Source organism: Rhipicephalus sanguineus, chromosome 6, assembly GCF_013339695.2.
Source record: "Rhipicephalus sanguineus isolate Rsan-2018 chromosome 6, BIME_Rsan_1.4, whole genome shotgun sequence".
Classification (NCBI taxonomy): domain Eukaryota; kingdom Metazoa; phylum Arthropoda; class Arachnida; order Ixodida; family Ixodidae; genus Rhipicephalus; species Rhipicephalus sanguineus.
Window position 1 is genome coordinate 71,654,902 of NC_051181.1, and position 18,601 is coordinate 71,673,502.

Sequence of the window (18,601 nt, forward strand, 5' to 3'; positions counted from 1 at the left end):
GCTGCAACGCGTACGTGTGGTCGGGCCTTTAGAGTGCCCAGCACCTATCGTCGCGGACCGAAAGCTCGTAGGTTCGATTCCCGGGTGGTTAACATCAATGAAACATTTTCTTCTAGTTTTTCTTTTTCATCCGTTAGTGTGCATTTTACCAACGTCATATCTGTGACGGAAACTTGTCAGTAAAGTCTTGGTGGACCCTCGCATAAAACACTTTTGTGTTAAAAAAACAAGAGAAGAATGCTGTGCACACTACACATGATCACTTTGCTCACACCATCCCAATGTGACATCTAGATATGCTAAATATATCTCAGATAGCGCAATCGAAGGCTGTCTCATGCTTATATACCGTGCTCTTTAGCGCAGTATGTGCTGCGTCGACAACTAACCTCGTGTTCATATCTCAATGCTTGTACAAAATCTGTGCCATAGAAATTCAGCGAAACACTTGCATGCTTGCATGGGCAACTCTGCACTGGTAACTAAGTGTTCGACTTGAAAAGAATATAGTATAACTGCAAACACATCTGCCAAACTGCCATTGTGAATATGAGCATTATCAATAAAACGGCGAGCCCGTTTCGACAGAGCAGGCTTTTCGTAAAGAGTCGGCGGCGGTGTATATTTTCCTTTCACGTTGTCACCTTACCGTGCTCCGAGCAAGAAAGCGCGAATATAAATGGATTTTAATTTTAAGAGAGACTGCATAGAGGAAGGACGGCGAAGCGGTGGCGCGCTGTTCCCGCGCGAAGCTGAAGCCATCACATAAGCGGCAGAAGCGAAAAAAAAAGAGATGTACATAAAGACAAAGAAGGCGACCGGAATGTTCGTCTTGAATAATACCAGCGCCGCCACGCTCGGCACGGCACATGGAGATCGTATCGTATCCTCTTCGAAGCGCCGTTCGGAATATATAGAAGGAAAAAAAATAGAGGGACATACAGTCAAACACAGTGTACAAGAAGGGACGGAGACTATATATGCTTTCGGAGAGATGGAAAAGAGAAAGAAATACTGAAAGCTGCAAGCGAACAATGAAAAACCTTTGAAGGAAGGGCAAGAAAATATTGAAACACGAGTCTGCGCTCTCGAAGCGAGAGCGCGTCTCGCCCCTGTGTTTGGACCTCCAAGAATGCGTACCTAATATCTCTCTTTTCGGAAGCCGTGGCCGCCTCGTCTTTTTAGCAATACGGGGTCCAGGAGAAAGCGCTAAACGTGATCGGTGCTCTTTATTTTCTCTTCTAATGGTTTGTTTTTTTCCTTTTGTTCATTTACTACTGTATCGCTCCTTCCATCGCCCCTCTCTTTCTTTCTCTCTCTCTCTCTAGGCTCTAACCCACGCTTCGCCATTTTGCTTTCAGCGTTGCCTTTTCGTTTCATCTCTCTTTTCTCATACTTTGCCTTGCACTGAGCAACGCCGAGCGAGTGCAGAGAAAGATTCAAAGCAGCCTATGCGGCTCTTTAATCTTCTTCTTCTTTTTTCTTATCTCTCTTATCTTCTGTATATCTTCCTTCGTGCCAGGGGAGGAAGGAGGCGAAGAGGACCGTCGCCGTCGTCTGCATCGCCACCACTGCCGTCGGCTCGTTCGGGGTGATCAAAGAGCGGCCCATGTATTACCGCTCAGAGGCACTCGGCGGCGAAGGGTTAATTTCGCTGAACCGGTGACAAATTATGATGGCGGCGCGGAGTGCTGGCGCTGAGCCGAGAGTCGACGGCACGTGTGCGTCGGCTTTTGTGCGGAGCCCGAGCGCCGCGAGGCAAAAGTATGGCTTGAACGGCGCTTAAAGAAGGTAAAAAAAAAAAAAAAAAAAAAAAACGAGCGCCGTGTTTGAGACACACCAAGAAGAGAACTTTGTGGTGCGTCTTTCGAGTTCTCGGTCCTCTTTCCATTCGTTTGCTCTTTTTTGTTTTTATTTTATTTTATAGATATTTCTGTCTCATATTTGAGACATTGCGGGAGTGGTTACAAGAGGTGCACAAAAAAATAACAACAAAGAGCGAAAACATCAAAACACATGATTGGACACTTACTTGTCTGACAAACTGCGCATGTGGTAGTCATTACAAAGAACTGTCAAGTTTATTCCAAGTGGCCACTGTGCACGGGAAAAAAGAATATTTATAACATTCAATAAAAGATCTGAATTGCACAATGTTCAAAGGATCGTATCGGTGGGTCACACGGCTATATATAGTATGGCTGGCGAAAGAAATGGGTATAGGTATACGGACAGATTTGTGCACAATGTTACGTAACATGATAAGCCGATCGCACGTACGTCGGTCGGTGTTCTAAGCGATCAAGCGGTAAAACGTGATAATGCTCTGAAGGGGAGAAGTTTCGGTCGTAGTGATTAAAAATGAATCTGATTGCATTCCGCTGGATGGACTCTAGTTCATCGTTGCCATTCGCAAGATAAAGTGACCACAAAACTGACGCATATTCAAGAAGAGGTCTGACAAGAGACCTATAGGCTTTATGCTTTCGTGGCGCCCTTTAACCTTCTTCTTACGGAACCCAAATTTTTAAACAATTTTGCAGAAATAAGGTCAATGCGCTTGTGCCAATTTAAATTTGGAGAAAATACAACGCCAAGATACTTGAATTCTTGGGTGTTTCCTAGCGCATTTTCGACATTGCGATACTTAAATTGCATGGTTCCTTCGTATTAGTGAATGTCATTGTCACCGTTTTCATAAAGTTAAGCTCCATTTGCCAAGTTCTGACTCCATTCGCAGAAAGGAGAAAACACATCATCTAGCAAAACCTGATCAGTCACACTGCGCACACTGAAAGACAAGACACAATCATCGGCGTATAGACGAAGCTTAACTGGAGTGTTGGTAACTACTTAGACGACATCATTAATGTAAATTATGAACAAAAGGGGTCCCAAAACAGCCCTGTGGAACACCCCAGGAAAAGTGAGCCGATGCTGTTGGTGGTTGTATCTAACAAACTGGCTCATCAGGTGCAAATAATCTGTAATCCAACCAAGTAATTTATCAGCATATGAGCCTGTGAGAAAGTTACGAATTTTGAGGAGAAGTTTCCTACGGCATACCTTGTCGAAAACTTTGGAGTAATTAATAAAAATGGCGTCGATCTGTTGATAGTTCAGCGATGAGGCGATGCGTGAATTCAATCATCTGTGTAACCATGGAAAAACCGCTTCTAATACAATGCTGATGCTTTGAAAGGATATCGAATTGTCAGGTGTGTATTGAATAATGTGCTTGTGAATGGTATGCTCCAGCGGCTTGCAGCACGTAGATAACAATGAAATTTGTCTATAGTTAGAAATTACTTCTTCCTTACCCGTTTTGAAGATGGGGACAACATTGGCGACCTTCCCAATTCGCGGAACTCGTCCGGAGTCAAGTGATCTCTGAAATATAATAATGAGGTACCGTGCGCACCATTCGGAGTAAATCTTCAAAAATGCATTGGGACTATTATCCGGACCAGCACTTTTAGTAACGTCTATATTTAGCAGGAAGTTGAGAATTCCAGAACAACTTAACTCAATATCCGGAGTAGCTTCAGATGCAGAAAGGTGTGTGTGTGTGGGGGGGGGGGGGGGGGGGAGGGTAGGCGAAAGAAGGGTCAGTGCGGTTATCAGTGGAAAAAACAGAGTTGAAATAACTATTGAAGGCTTCTGAGGTCGACTGATCGTGCGAGCAGGTTTCGTTTTCAATTATGATTGCAGGGGATACACTCTTAAAAAAAATGGAGTGACCCTCTCTCCTTTAAGGGAGAAACGGCGATGTCCCCAATGTTCGTCTTCAAATGGAGAAACCGTTCCTCTCTTTTCAATGGAGAAACCGTCAAAATCAAGATGGCTGACGCCAAGCCAGTGAAGCGAGCAATAGATTTAGGCCTAGCGAGCGCATCGATTCTCGACTGATAAAGAGTATGCGGCACTGGCAGTCACAAAAAACGGTCCCGCTGAGCTTAATATCGAACGCTATGACAATAAAATCAAGCAGACAAACCTGTAGTGATGAAAACCTCGCGAAACGGAACGACGGAACTCGTACGCTTCGCTCGGCCAGCGAGACGGCGTTCACTTTAAAAGAGACGGGTACTGCAAAGGGGCTCTCACCCGGAGACTGTACGTTAGGCTTGTTGTCTTTATTTGTCGAAGCGTCAAACGGTGTAGCGACGTTATCCACGCGTTTGTGCCTCCAAAATGTACATTCTGTCGCATCAAAACAATCTCGGCGCAGCAGAGCATAGTTTCGATAGATAGATGTTCAACTTCATATAAGTAGGTGGAGCTATGAGAGCGCCGCGGCCGCGAAGTAGGTGGTAGCTGGCGCCACCTAGAGGGATTAAACAATACTAAAAAAAAGTTGTTTCTGACTGAGGCGGCGTACTTTGATACTGCACACGGCATTTCGGGGAGGTAGGCCCATTCATGGATTACTCAAGGACACCGCAAAGTAGATACGCACACGTTCACTAGGCAGACACATAGTACGCACATTCAATTCATACATACACAATTCATTCGCATGTATAAAACCTACAACACAAACAATTCACTACAGACGCATACGTACAGACGTTTACACATACTCCTCTAAGAAGCGCTGGCCCTTATATAGTCACTGAATTACAGTGGACCATGGTGGCACAAAGATGCATCATTTTTCTTCAACTCTTTACGATTCCATGGCTGCGTCACAATATACGCCGACATTATTAAATAGTAGCTATGGCTTAGCCAAGCGCACCAGTTAATCTAAAGCCGCATAATAATGAACAATATAATTACAGAGTTGATTAAGTTAGTGCGAAAACGACCATATCGAGAACGGTTCGTACCATTCCGACGACATTTTGAAGTAGCGCCATCTTCCGACAGCGGCCACAGATGAAATTTCTCTCTCTCTGATTTCTTTATTTTCAATAGTTACTGTGGGAGGGCGCCACATCGGTAACATGTTCAGATTCTGTCGCCTTGCCTTCGTCGCGTCGACTTCGTTGAGTGGTTTGGCGTTGACATCTGTTCACATTCTGTTCATGCGTTGACCACAAGCATGACGATGGGCCATGGATTCTTTCAACTGCTAGCCCTTCAGTGACAATGCTTCTGATGCGGTACGGCCGCCTCATTTGTGTACACGTACGTTACAACGCGGGTCGTGCGAAGAAACAAGACAAGATGGCCTCGCACCGGACGGTGGTCTTTCGAGAGCGATGTCAGTGGCCGTTGGTGTCGCGGCAGCTCGATTACTTGAGTAGAGAAACTGGCGCTACACCGCGCGAATTATGGAAAAGAACGCTACCAACACTACGTGTTCTGTAATATTTCAGTACGCTGTACCTACATGCTGCTCTGCTACGTTACGTCACGGTATTCGCCTGGCGTGTGAAATTGTGGTCATTGTGCGACAACTGTGTAGTTGTCGTTGTGGCGGTGGTTTGTCTTGCGTTAGATTTGGAATACTCTTTTCACAAAGGTGAGTGAGAGTGTTAGTGATTACCCACTGTGCACAGCTGTCATTAGAAGCGTATTTTGTGTTGAGTTTCGCACGCGAAAGCAAAATCCTGAGAACGAGAGATACATACTGCACGCGTGCATAAGTCGATCCTAATTCTCAGTGATGGCATGCGTATTCCAAAACGCATGTGATTGAGAATTTTGGCTTAATTGACAGAAGTCATTGACTTATTTTTCAGATATGTGTAATTACGATGCAGGTTAACGTTAAAATGCGGCCACATTTCAATGGGGGCGAAAGGCAAAGAACACCCATGTGTTCATGTTCGGGTGCACGTTAAAGAACCCCAGTTGATCGAAATTAATCAGTAGTTCCACACTACGGCGTGCCTCATAATCATACGGTGGTTTCGAAACGTCAAACTCCAGCAATTACATGTTATCGTACTTTCACGCATGCACTGTCCAGTGGTATCACGTTTGCTAAAATGTTGTAAAAATTAACCTTCATGCTTTATATTGCTTGTTGTATTGATAAGTGCTGTGTAAAACTAAAAAACGCGTGCTCTAGCCAAGTATGTTAACGCCGAAAAAAGTTGAATTATTGGTGTACAGTCTAAGGTGTTCATTAAAACAAGACTGTTTTGTGAAGCGGGACTTACTGTATTTATGACAAGCAGATCGTGCGCAAACGTATACAAACAACACGAGACACACGGAAGTATGCGGCGCATCGCGCACACGCCGAGCCTATAAAAAAAAAGAAAAAAAAACGCCACAAACGTTACTCAATACATAGAACAAAAACAATGAACGTCAATCGTGTGTTGCTCGCATCAATCCTACGTACAAGTAATTGCACGCGACTGGCCGAGATCAGTAGCACTGGATAGCCTGGTCTAAGGCTGCCGAGTGAGCGCGAAAGGGCAGCCGCTCTCCGCAGCACGGAATCACAATTTAACTCGGCGTGCGCATGCGCGCGCGCGCAAGTCACGTGGTTGAGGAGAAAAGTTCCTCCCTTGGCGCTTGCCGCAAGAGGGCGCGACGAGTAAATCGTCCACAAAGGAGAAAGTCGCGGCTCCGAAGGAGGAACGGAGCCCGTTGCTCCATTCTCACTCCCTTTTTTTTTTAGAGTGTAGTGGAAGGTGGATTAATCGTCTTCAAAGCTTGATTGGATTTTCCTTGCTGAACGTTGACAATATATTGTTGTAATAGAAGTCTCTGGTTTCATATATTTTATTTTTGAGTGTTGTTTTTAACGTACACAGAAGCAAATTCCGGTTTGGCTTCGAGCGACATCGGTGACGTAGTCGCTTTATGCGGCGAATAAGCTGTATTATCTCCTTGTTTTACCCCGGGTGTTTAGGATTACGCTTGACACATCTGTTTGCCACAAATTTAGGAATACATTCGGACACAATCGCTCCGAAGTGTTCCACTAACGCGACCACACTATGTGTGTTACTGGGAAACAAAAAAAAATGTCATAGGAATCGGCTAACAAAGAATGTACACCGTCATCGCTGGCATGCGGCAAATAAGTAACAACTTTGTTTTCTGGTTTCCCAAGTTCGCAGGCAACAGGAAAAGTGACAAAGACTGCTTTCTGATCTGAAAGACCTTCTACAACTTTACACTGAGAGTCTTCATTCATCAGATCAGGTGTGACAAAAACAAAGGTCCAGAATTAAATAACCTCCATTCGTTGTGTGAACAATTTGAGTTAAATCAAGTGATACAGCGAAATCGATCAAAGCATTACAGAGAACCTTGTCAGGGCCGGTTGTAGTGAAGGACTCCCAGTTAATGTGGGGCGCATTGAAGTCCCTGCATATGATCAGTTTGCCGTCATGGAGTCTGTGCTTTACGATATAATCAGTGATAGCCAATATGCAGCTGCCATCTTTGTTTGGCGGATAGTATACAGCAGCAATAGCTACAAACAGACTGCGTATCTTAACCATCCACCAGACAGACTCCTTTTCACGGAGATCGTCGCGTACTCGATGCCGTTTTTTGATAAAAAGCGCAACACCACCACCGCGACCACAACACCTGTCGTTTCGAAAAACCGAGTAACCGAGTAACAGCCGAGTACTGACTCGTATATGCTAAAGGCCAAGCTAAAAACACTTTACTTCTACTTGATATCAGCTGATTTTCAATAAGCTAGACAAACCTTTGATATTCACATGCCGAAAGTGTGAATGTGCATTTTTTTTCTTTGTAGAATGTAGCCCATCGTACTAACTCGTCTGTCTGTGTCTGTGTCGAACGTCTCTGTCGTTCCTGTCTGCCGTTTTTGTGAAATTTGCAGCGTTGCCTTTACCATCCATTATGTTCCAACTAGCCCCTACACAAGCTGCGAACTATGCGCTGCTCTTAAACAAAAGACAGCAGTTAGCGCCACCTACATTAGGCTTCCGTAATCTGTATTTGGAGGATAAACAATTCCACTTCTGCTCTCGTCTGGGCTGGTCCCGTATCCATCGCGACCCAACAACAACGCAACATAAGAGTTGCGTGCAGCTGAAAAGCCCTTAAACTTTAATTTCATTATTTATTTATTTATTTATTTATTTATTTATTTATTTATTTATTTAAAGATTCCTTACAGGCCTCGTTAGAGGCATTGGGTAAGAGGGCATCACAAAAAATAAATGATCACATATAATGAATACATATCATACAGGATGAGATCGTTCAAAGCACACATGTCCTTTTTTAATAAAAGGACATTCTAGAAGTACTTTATTCTAGAAGTACTCTGAAGGAGCACTGAAGTTACATCGGAGTGCATTATAAATGGGAGGAGCTAAATAATAAAACCGAATGATTAATATACCCCGCGGGGTCTCTCGCTCTCAAGGAACAAAGAACACCGCACATCATAGTGAAAACCAGCGGAAGGTCACTTATTCGCACATTTTACATAGCAAGCCCGCTATAGCCGTATGATGTAAATAATAGCACCTCAGTGTAACAAACTGCGGGATCGGGGGCGTTCGACTCACCACGCCAGTGTAACGAGCAAGTAAAATTCACCCCGGCCAGAAACCCAAGCCTATGTCGCTTTCGAGTCAGGTATCATGAGCGAAGGCGCGTTCGAATTAATAGGAAGGAGTATGCGGGAGCATCATCTGCACGCAGAGCCGCTGAAGCTCTTCAACGTGCGGATCGTGCAACGTGCACGCAGCAGTACAACATGCAAAACGTACAACGTGCAACAATAACAGCAGCAAATTGGAAGCTCTTATTCATCCATCCATGAGATGCTCAAAACCGGTGTCCACCTAGATGTCTTCAAATACATGCGATGGTTCAGGTTTGTAACGCACTCATATGTGTGTGTGCGTGTGTGCGCGCGCATGTGCGTGTGTGCGTGCATGTGTGCGTGTGTGTGTGTGCGTGCGTGTGTGTGGGTGTGTGTGTGTGTATGTGTGCGGTGTGTGTGTATGTGTATCTGTGCGTGTGTTTTTGTTAACATCCCCTAAAACGACGGCGTCCCATTTTTTTTCACCCGTTCAATTTCTGTCGCTAAAGACGACATCATCGCATATACGGAGCCAGACCTTCGCTTGTGTTGTCTTTTACAGGGAAAGCTGCTATGAGATCACAGCAACGGCTGTTTCTGGCGCCGTGGTTGTCTGCCACCGCCGCCGCCGGTGTCCGTAACCGCTATCGGGCGAAATAAAAAAAAAAAACGACACAGGTTCGCCGCAAAGGCGAAGCAATGAATGCGATAACAACCAATTACAAAGTCACAAGAACGTCAAGCAGCTTAATACTTACTGCGCGCCTATCAAGCGCAAAGGACTCGCGAAAAGAACACACACGTGATGACCACAAACTAAGTTCGACACTTGCAGCGCGCTGCGATGTTCAACCACAACGAAGGACGCTCGAATAGAACGCACAGGTATATACAGGACCAGCGCGAACTAACGACTCCCAGTTACTTATTCGTGCTTGAGCGGCGTGCTACAACCCCACGCTCTTAGATACTTTTGTTTTTCTGAAAACTGCGGCACGTGGAGTGGCCCCTGCCACGCTGTGGCGTTCGACGCATTGTTTACCCGGCGTTCCACATCGCGTGTGGGTACAGAAATGGGCCAAGTACGCGTCTCAAGGGCAGTTTTCAACAGAAGCAAAATCTAGGATCATTGCTTTAAAGTGCACCCAACGGGCAATCTCGCGGGTGACACTGCGCAAGCGGAAGCACCTCCGAGATCTGGATACCGCCAGCTTTAAATGGTGTATATAAATAGCACGCCGTTAGTTTACTGCATAACCGGTGGCGCATGGCCGAGTTGTTTAAAGCGGCGCGCTGAAGAGCGAGGGGTCGCAGGTTCGAGTCCCTGTGGTGCACTATGAAAACTTCTTTCTTGTGGTTTATTTTTCTTTCTTTGTTTTATTTGTATATACATGCATATACGTCTCCGGGACATGACGGCGACGGTAACGGCGACGGCAAACACCAGCCTAGAGTGTCCATATAATTGCTATCGCAATAATACCCAGGATGGAATGGGGTTCGAACCTGGGCCATCTGAGTGGCAGCGCAGCATTCTACCACAGAGCCATGCCAGTGCTTGAAACTCATTTGCAAAAACACCCTATGCACGCTTCATGTCGGGATGGAACCACATTAACATATGTAATATAGCATCGCACAAGAGTAAAATAACAACCAGGCCTCACATAACGCGAATTCTGTAACCAGGCGTTACACAATGCGAATTACGTAACTAGTAGGTAGTTTAAGGCTTCGAACCTATTACAAAGGGCTCAGCCATAATTCTTCATCGTCATCAGCCGCCGCATCAAGAACGTGCACACAATGCCTTACAGATTTGTAGCGGGTACCTCGCTTCTCCGCAGAATGTCGAATAATGGCGTAGTGGGTGCTTCCCAACTTCACAAAAATTTATTTATGGCGTAGTGGGTACCTTGGAAGTTTACTTGTAGTGGTAGCCCCAAGAGAGTCTACAACGGCTCCTAGAAATGCCGCTTTTCCAGCTTATGACGTGACTGTGCTGCGCTTACCGCGCAGGCCCAGCGTTTTTATTCTTCCATTTGAGGTTGTCATTTTGAATGATGAGCCTAGATATTGCTTCAACGTTATGAGAGAAATATTTACCCCAAGTGCAGAGCACTCAGCTAAAAGGAAAAAAAAACAACAATAAGCACATTGAGCTCTTCAGTGATGAGGAACACGCCTTTTGGTTTGTATGGACCACCTTGACACTATTCCTGTTTTCAGGGGCGTAGCCAGAAATTTTTTTCGGGGGGGGGGTTCAACCATACTTTTTGTATGTTCATGCGTGCGTTTGTATGTGTGCGTGTATATATACGAAAGCAAAACTGAAAAATTTCGGGGGGGGGGGGGTTTGAACCCCCCCAACCCCCCCCCCCCCTTGGCTACGCCCCTGCCTGTTTTATTTCCTATTCTCAAATATTGATATTCTTCGATACTCTTTATTATTTATTTATGGGGGTCTCATACAGAGCTTTTTAGTAGCTTTTGGTTTTGTTTCTTTGTACTCACACCTCTTCACAAGCAGACACGTTCGAATAAAGCATTTATATGGCGTTTCGATGTTCACTCACGCGCCCAGCACCAAACTTCGCACAGCACATATAGAAAACGATATTTCGAGACCTCGCTTGCACTGAAGTGTGCGTTTTCTAGAAGTCTTCGGGGTGGAGGACGTGACGCTTCGTTTAGGAAAGCGATATATAATGTCCTCTTGCAATGTGTTTTGTTATTGAAACCATTTAGTAAACACAGGCCTCGCCCAGTTCAAGAGGTAATGGGGAGCAGCATTTATATTCTGAACACTTGGAATGAAGTACAGCTGATACTGCTGAAACGTTTTTCTTCAGTTGTCGCAACAACACTAACCTTTTTTTTTTTCTGTCGTAATAAAGAAAGATAGCACTCGCGATGGATTATTTACCCAAACTGTTGCGACATTAATACGCCGAATTACGGCGAAATCGGGGCATGCGTTCGTGCTGCCTCGATTTTCGAGCAGTTGTGACATATTGGACGTTTCATTCATAATTTTGTGAACCAGCAAAGAGAGAAATCGCATTGTTGATTATCTTATGAATTGATTTGCACACCATTGTTTACAAGCTATATGTATCCGCAGGTGCCAAGCCACAAATTTCACATGCATGCTTCTTTTCTTTAGCTGTAATTATTGAGATAAGTTAGGGTGTTTGACTCGCGTAGATTGTTTTGCACTCAAATGGATTTCCTTTATTCGAACGCTGAACAAAGCGACGCCAAGCAATGTTCATTCCGAATTAAAAAAGTGATATCAGCGATTGTGCCATCTGCAGCCATGTTCATGCTTACATAAACAGTTGAATCTCGTGAAGCAGAGAACTGAACTTCGAGAGAAAAAATAAGTAGAATCAAAGTTGCGCACCTCAGCAGGAAAGCAGCAGCAACCGATCTATAGCTCGCATGTTTCCGCAAAGTGGTAACGCTTTATTTATCGATTCGCGCGTGCCGGGCCGAGAAAACAAATAGCCGTTATTCCTACGCGGTCATTTTTCCATATTCATCGCCGATACAACGCATGCGCCTTTAGACGTGCCCAAAATATCGGTATAGCTTAGGTCGCGACCCCAAGGCCGCTCTATGACAATCGACGCCGACGCGAGGTTTCGGTTGCTGCTATCGCCACTTCCACACCTCAATATATCGACGCGTGTCGCTGGGCAAGTTGTTACGCTGTCCAGTATAGATAAGACTGTCACGGCGCCGCGCCTTTGTATATATGCGAAGCGTTGTGGCCAGGTAGAGGCCCACACGGAGCCCGCTATTAAGACGTCAGTATATATTGAGACGTCTCCTATACAGGGAGAGATAAGGTGAGCTGATACGGCAGATTCTCAAAGCGGCGCACGACGCTTGTTGTCGGTATGGCCCGGTACTGCAAAAAAAAAAAAAATGCGCCATCAAGTCTGTTATGGAGCGCGTGGAATGCGGAGGAAAGGAGTCACATAGCCAATTCGCGGTTGGGTCAACTGGATAGCGCCCTGTCACCAGAGATAGCTTATCTCTGCGATGTATATAATGGATCAGAGCTGTGAGGGTGGGCGCGTGGAAAAAAAGACGTAAAGCCTTTTATCTTCCGCGGGGTAGTCCGCACACGTGAATGCTACACTCGTTTATGGACACGTGGCGAACCTCCGCGATAAAGTGACGCTGCACGTGACCAACGAGGTTGACCATTGTGAGGCTGCCTTCAAATTTGGATCGATAGTATTTTTTTTTTTCGATAGGAGCGGTAGCTGTCATGTAGTATAGCGCAGATGCCTCTCTGATCATGCAAGAATGCGAAATAATCCAACATACTTAAAGAGCTCGGAACTTTCCTTCTGGCGTCTTTCCGCGTTCCAGCATTTTGAGCTGCCAGAGGACACCTCGTGGCGTCACTATAGGGGCGTTGTGCTTGCACCTTATTGGAAAAGAGCGCTGTTTTCTTAAAGACTTGTTTGCAACGCCTGTTTACTGGTCGGCCAATAAGCACTTGTTTCCCTTTGAGTTAATCTACCAGACGATATGGCTTAATACTGGAGAAAAGCGGTAGCACGACGGAATCGTGTGTACGTTGATTGTCCAGATCCAGTGTATGGTATCTGGACAGTTTTCACACATAACGTTTTACGTCCCTTCCCCCTGCCCCCCATTTTATTTTATTCGTTGCAGTAGATTTTCTTGTTTTCCACCTTAATTTTGTAAGATAGCTCGACAAATCAATATTTCAGGATGGAATTCAACTACCGCAGTTTATTATTGACTCGCATATTGTTAGCGCTGGCTAATGTTGCCACAATGGCGGAAAATGCTGACTAGCCGCTGTTATATAATGTTATCGCTGTTTTCATTCAATATTCCTTAACAAAGACTGAGTTGTCTACAAAGTACTTTCAATTAGTTATTAGTACTTGTCTTAGCTTCAACTCAGAAAACACTATCTGCCGGCTCGTAAGGAAACTTTCAGTGGTTCAGTAGATACATGTTGTTATCTTTCTGATTACCGCGAACTTAAGTCCGCGCCATGGGCTATGCAGTTTACTTAAAACAAAGACGTAAATTTTGGTCGTACCCACTGTCACGGGTCCCACATAGAAAAGCCTGCCTACTGTAGCGCCTTTTGTAGCCCAGGAACTGCATCGGAATTCGACCAAAGTAACCTAAATTTAAGCTAGATGCAGTAGCAGTGCATTGAACAGGACAAAGCACTGCCGATGCTCTGCCTGTAAGCCAAATACGAGTCTGTAAAGGATTTACACAATGTTCAACTAAAATCATGCAGTCTACTGAGAAGAAAAACAAGAAGAGAAATGGTTTTCACCTTCCGGTCATCATATAGACGAATGGATAAGGAACCATGTGACTTTTTTTTCGCAATTTTACTGTATTGAAAAAAATTTTGCGTTGATTTAACATACTTCACTTCGCAAAGACCAAGGGACAGCGGAGCAGAGAGGAAGCCTCTGCGACGAAGTGCAAAGTAACTCAAAACTAAGACGTCATCACTAACGTAACACAGCCTGCGCTCGGCGCGGCTGCACATTGCCTCCTCCCACGCCCGACTACGCCCTACAACACGTGCCCTGCTCCTTGTCATGAGTAAAAGGGCACGAGGCACGTGCCAAAAGGCGGAATGCGTCGATGGTGCGGGAAGTATGGAAAACTACCCTATGGTGAGCACCCGTGCCACGTCCGTGCACGAGATTGGTTACAGAAGGGCTCGTGGCACGTTACACGAGCCGTGGTGAGAGACACGAGAAGAAGAGACGGGACTGTTCTGTTGAGCTCCGGACTGAGAAGGTCAAGGAAGTTAGCGTCGCAACCGCGGCGAAAGCAGCGGGCTCCCGGTTCTGGAGGCTGTCGGCTCGAGAGGCTCGGGAAGTGGCCGTCGACCTCGGGAGACACCGAGAGAGGCTGCCCGGTCTTGCCGCACCTCATCAACGCAGTTCCGGTGCGTCAACAGCTTTTCCCCTGCGTATCAGGACAGCAGCGGCCCACACGACAGTTATCGGAGCGCCCCGTCATCAGTTGGGTCCAGGAAGCACGGAACGGAGGCCAATGATGAGTTAGGCCTAACCTACCAGGCTGAAGACGACTCGGACACGGGCGACGAAGACAAGTGGCACGTTGGGTGGAAGCGACCGAAGACAACCACGGGAGCTTGCTGAGGATGTTGTCGAGGGACTCGACGAGAAGTTGACACGACACAGGCACGGAGTCGACGTGGTGAACCGTAAGAACGTTCGGTTACTGAACCGCCATAATGGCTATAGACTGGCTAGACTGGATTGTAGCTAGTTCTTGTTTGGATTATTATGTGTATGTCTTGTTATTGGGTTAATTTCAGTGTTCGCGGTTTTTTGCCATTTTTGAATTGATAAAGTGTATTTCTCGTGCCACCATGGTCTCCTTCCTCTCTCACTCTCAATCCCATCCTTCGCAAGTGCTCCAGAGATAATCGTCACACTCCTCCTCCTCTCCGTTTACCCCCTCCTCCTCTCTGCTTGACCACCTGCATGTCTGCAACCTCCAACTCGCCTTCCTCCACCACTCGCCTCCGCTAAACTAGGCTATACCCTCCTTCCACTCTTCCCACCTCCTTACCCTCACTGTCCTTTCCTACTCCATACTATATTGTATATCACCACGCTGTGCTTTACCCCCTCCTCCTTTCCCTCTCGTCTTCTCTCTCCTCAGCCTCACTTCCCTTTCCCACCCTTTGATATACTATGCTATACTATGCATGGCTATGCTAAGCTTCTACTTCGCTTTGCACAGCTACGCGAGTTTTGAGCGGTCGCCTGGGACGTCTGGAACTCGAGCTTAAACAGCTCTGCTGTTGAACAATATTCATCGCGTTATGGAAGCTAAATTTGTCAGATCTTACAATCTCGTCGATTGTGTTGGTTTCATAAGCTAGCAGAATAGGGCTAACGTCATTCTCGTCGGTTAGTTCAGTGCGGAGTACTAGAGACAGTATTTACGAGAAGTATAGAAAGCATCGTTTACGAAGTGAACTCAGTACAATTGTATTAATGTACTCGTCCCTAAGACTCAGTTCTTCAGACATGGCCGTACACACTGCCATTCCTCATGAAAGAAACATTGCTTTAGGTCGCGTGATCGAATCCCGGACGCGTCGGCGGCATATATTGATGGAGGCCACATGCTAGAGGCCCGTGTACTTGGATTTAGATTCGCGTTGAAGAACCCCAGGTGGTCGAAATTTCTGGAGTCCTCTACTAATGCCTCTGCCTCAATTATACCGTAGCTTTGGGACATAAACCCCCATCATTTAGTGTTACTGGAGACACATTTCTCGTCGTATGTATAGTATATAAAAAGGAGTATAGCGGGGTAAACGTCGTTCCTTCCTTTACGCGAATTTCTCACGCACGAAATCATCTTGGAGCACTGCTCGAGTATAAGTGAGAACCGGCACATCCGTGCAGCGTCCCCCGAATAAAGTCTCTGCTAAAGGCTATTTAACCCGAGCCGCGGTCGGGTCGGGACTCATAGTCTTCGTCGTAAAATCTTCCGCGCGCGGCTTCTGTTTCGGGCTCTCTTTACGACCTCCTTGGGGACGCAGGGGGACGACCGTTCTCCCGTGAAGCCCACGGTTCACTTATACTGCGACATACTTCCCATACAAATACATTTTGGAGCCTCCGGTTATGAATCTAAACGGACGAGGAATTCGCCGTCTCGAACGTGGGGCATCACGAAAGTTGGTGAAGTCCCAAGAACAGACGGGAAAGGAGGGAGGCGAACTCTTTAGTATCCGCTGGCAGATATTTCCGGCGCAGAAGTTAAGCGTTGCGGCGTGCGTTTCGACAAGGATGTGTGCGACCACTGCGGTAAGGAGAACGAATTGTGCTCACGCGCTACCTGTAGCTATAATCGATGAAAGGTGCATGGATGTTATTAATGACATGATTGCGTAACATGGGATGTTAAGAGGTGCACTTTCAAGGCCCTCGACTTGGAAATTCTGTTTCAAGTAGTCTCGGAGTGGGGAATCAAATCAGTCAAAAGCAGCATTTTATTGCACCGTAATATGAAAAATGCGTACACAAATATTTGGAACCATAGCCTAAGCGGCTAGTGATAGGTCCAATACAAAAAAGGTTATGTGGTAAACTGCGCAAAAAACGCAGACAAAGGAAGAAGCACAAGTTTTCCACATAATGCATTACCAACTCGCCCAACAGTCTGTTCGTCTAACCAAAAACGGCAGCGATCGGAAAATGAGCGTAGCATGTAAGTCACGTCGTACATGACTTGCATGTCACGATTTTTACGTTACCACCTCTGATTAACGCTCATCATACAGTCTCATCACGCAACACCAATCTTGGCGTATATCAAGCTAGCGAAATGGCCGCGAGGGCACCATAAGCGTGGCGTGTAAATCATGTCGTCTATGACTTGCATGTCATGATTTTCACGTCACCACCTCTGATATGCGTTCATCATACAGTTTCGTCGCGCAGTACCAATTTTGGTGTATATCAAGCGAGTGAAGTGGCCGTGAGGGCACCATGAGCGTAGCATGTAAACCATGTCGTACATGACTTCCATGCCATGAGTTTCAAATTTACACCTCTCATTTATGTTCATCATGCAGTCGCGTCGCGCAATACCAATTTTGATGCATATCACACGAGTCAAACGGCAGCGTTCGGACAATGAGCGCGGCATGTAAATCATGTCGTACATAACTTGCATGTCATGATTTTCACGTTACCACCTCTGATTTACATTCATCATGCGGTCTCGTCGCGCAATACTAATTTTGGTGTATATTAAGCAAACGAAATGGACGCCAGGGTACCATGAGCGTGGCATGTAAATAATGTCGTACATGACTTGCATATCATGATTTTCATGTTACGATGTCTCAGTTATGTTCGTCATACAGAAACGTCTCATCATACCAGTTTTGGTAGGTGTCCATTCATTTAAACGGCCACGAGCTTCCCGAGACCATATAATGTAAATCATGCTGTACATGGCATTGTTTTCATGATTTGCACATTAGGACCTGTCAGTTGTGTTCGTCATACACTATTGTCACGCCATACCAATTTTGGTATATATCAAATTAACGAAATGGCCGCAAAAGCCCGAAGACCGTGGCATGTAAATCATGCTGTTCATGACATGCATATCATGATTTTCATGTTATGACCTGTCATTTACGTTCGTAATACGGTCATGTTATGTTATACCATTCTTGGTATACATCGCATTAACGAAACGGCCAGGAGAGCTCAAAGTCGTAGGCGGATAGATAGATAGATAGATAGATAGATAGATAGATAGATAGATAGATAGATAGATAGATAGATAGATAGATAGATAGATAGATAGATAGATAGATAGATAGATAGATAGATAGATAGATAGATAGATAGATAGATAGATAGATAGATAGATAGATACGCTCAAAGTCGCAGAAGTTCGCTAAGAAATGCTTCGCATTAAAAAAAGGTTATAGCAAAACTTTGGTTTGGGCGAGCTAGTTCATCGTCGAACTTGTTTGTGTGCAGAAAAAAGAAACAATAGCGAAACTATCATCCATAAGCGAAAAGTATTATACAGATTCAATGAACCATACTAAAAAAAACAACAAATACACAATTACTATGAACACACTAAATAAAGCTGCGAAATTTTTAAGAATAAATAAAAACTCAAGAAAATGCATGCGTACGTTTGGCCCCACTACTCACTACAATAGCAGAGGTGGCAGTCAATTAGGATAAAAGATAATGTTCGCAGCAATGTCAAGTCAGAGTATTTGACGTGCGCGTCCGCCGATGAGAGTGTAACAACTCTAATTGAAAGTACAAATAGTTCATTTATATAGTTAGCATATTTGTTTTTCTCTCAGAGGGGTGAATAAAGCGTGACACGCGTAGAGATGTGGATGTTTCCAATAGAAACAAAACAAATTACAGATAGAGAAACAGCTTTATGTGAGAAATTGAGGGCGCCCAAAGTCACGGGGTCCCTTATGCATTCAGCTAAGACGACTGGAAGGCGAAAGCCATATTCTTTTTCTTCTGAGTTGATGTATTTATTCTGCCC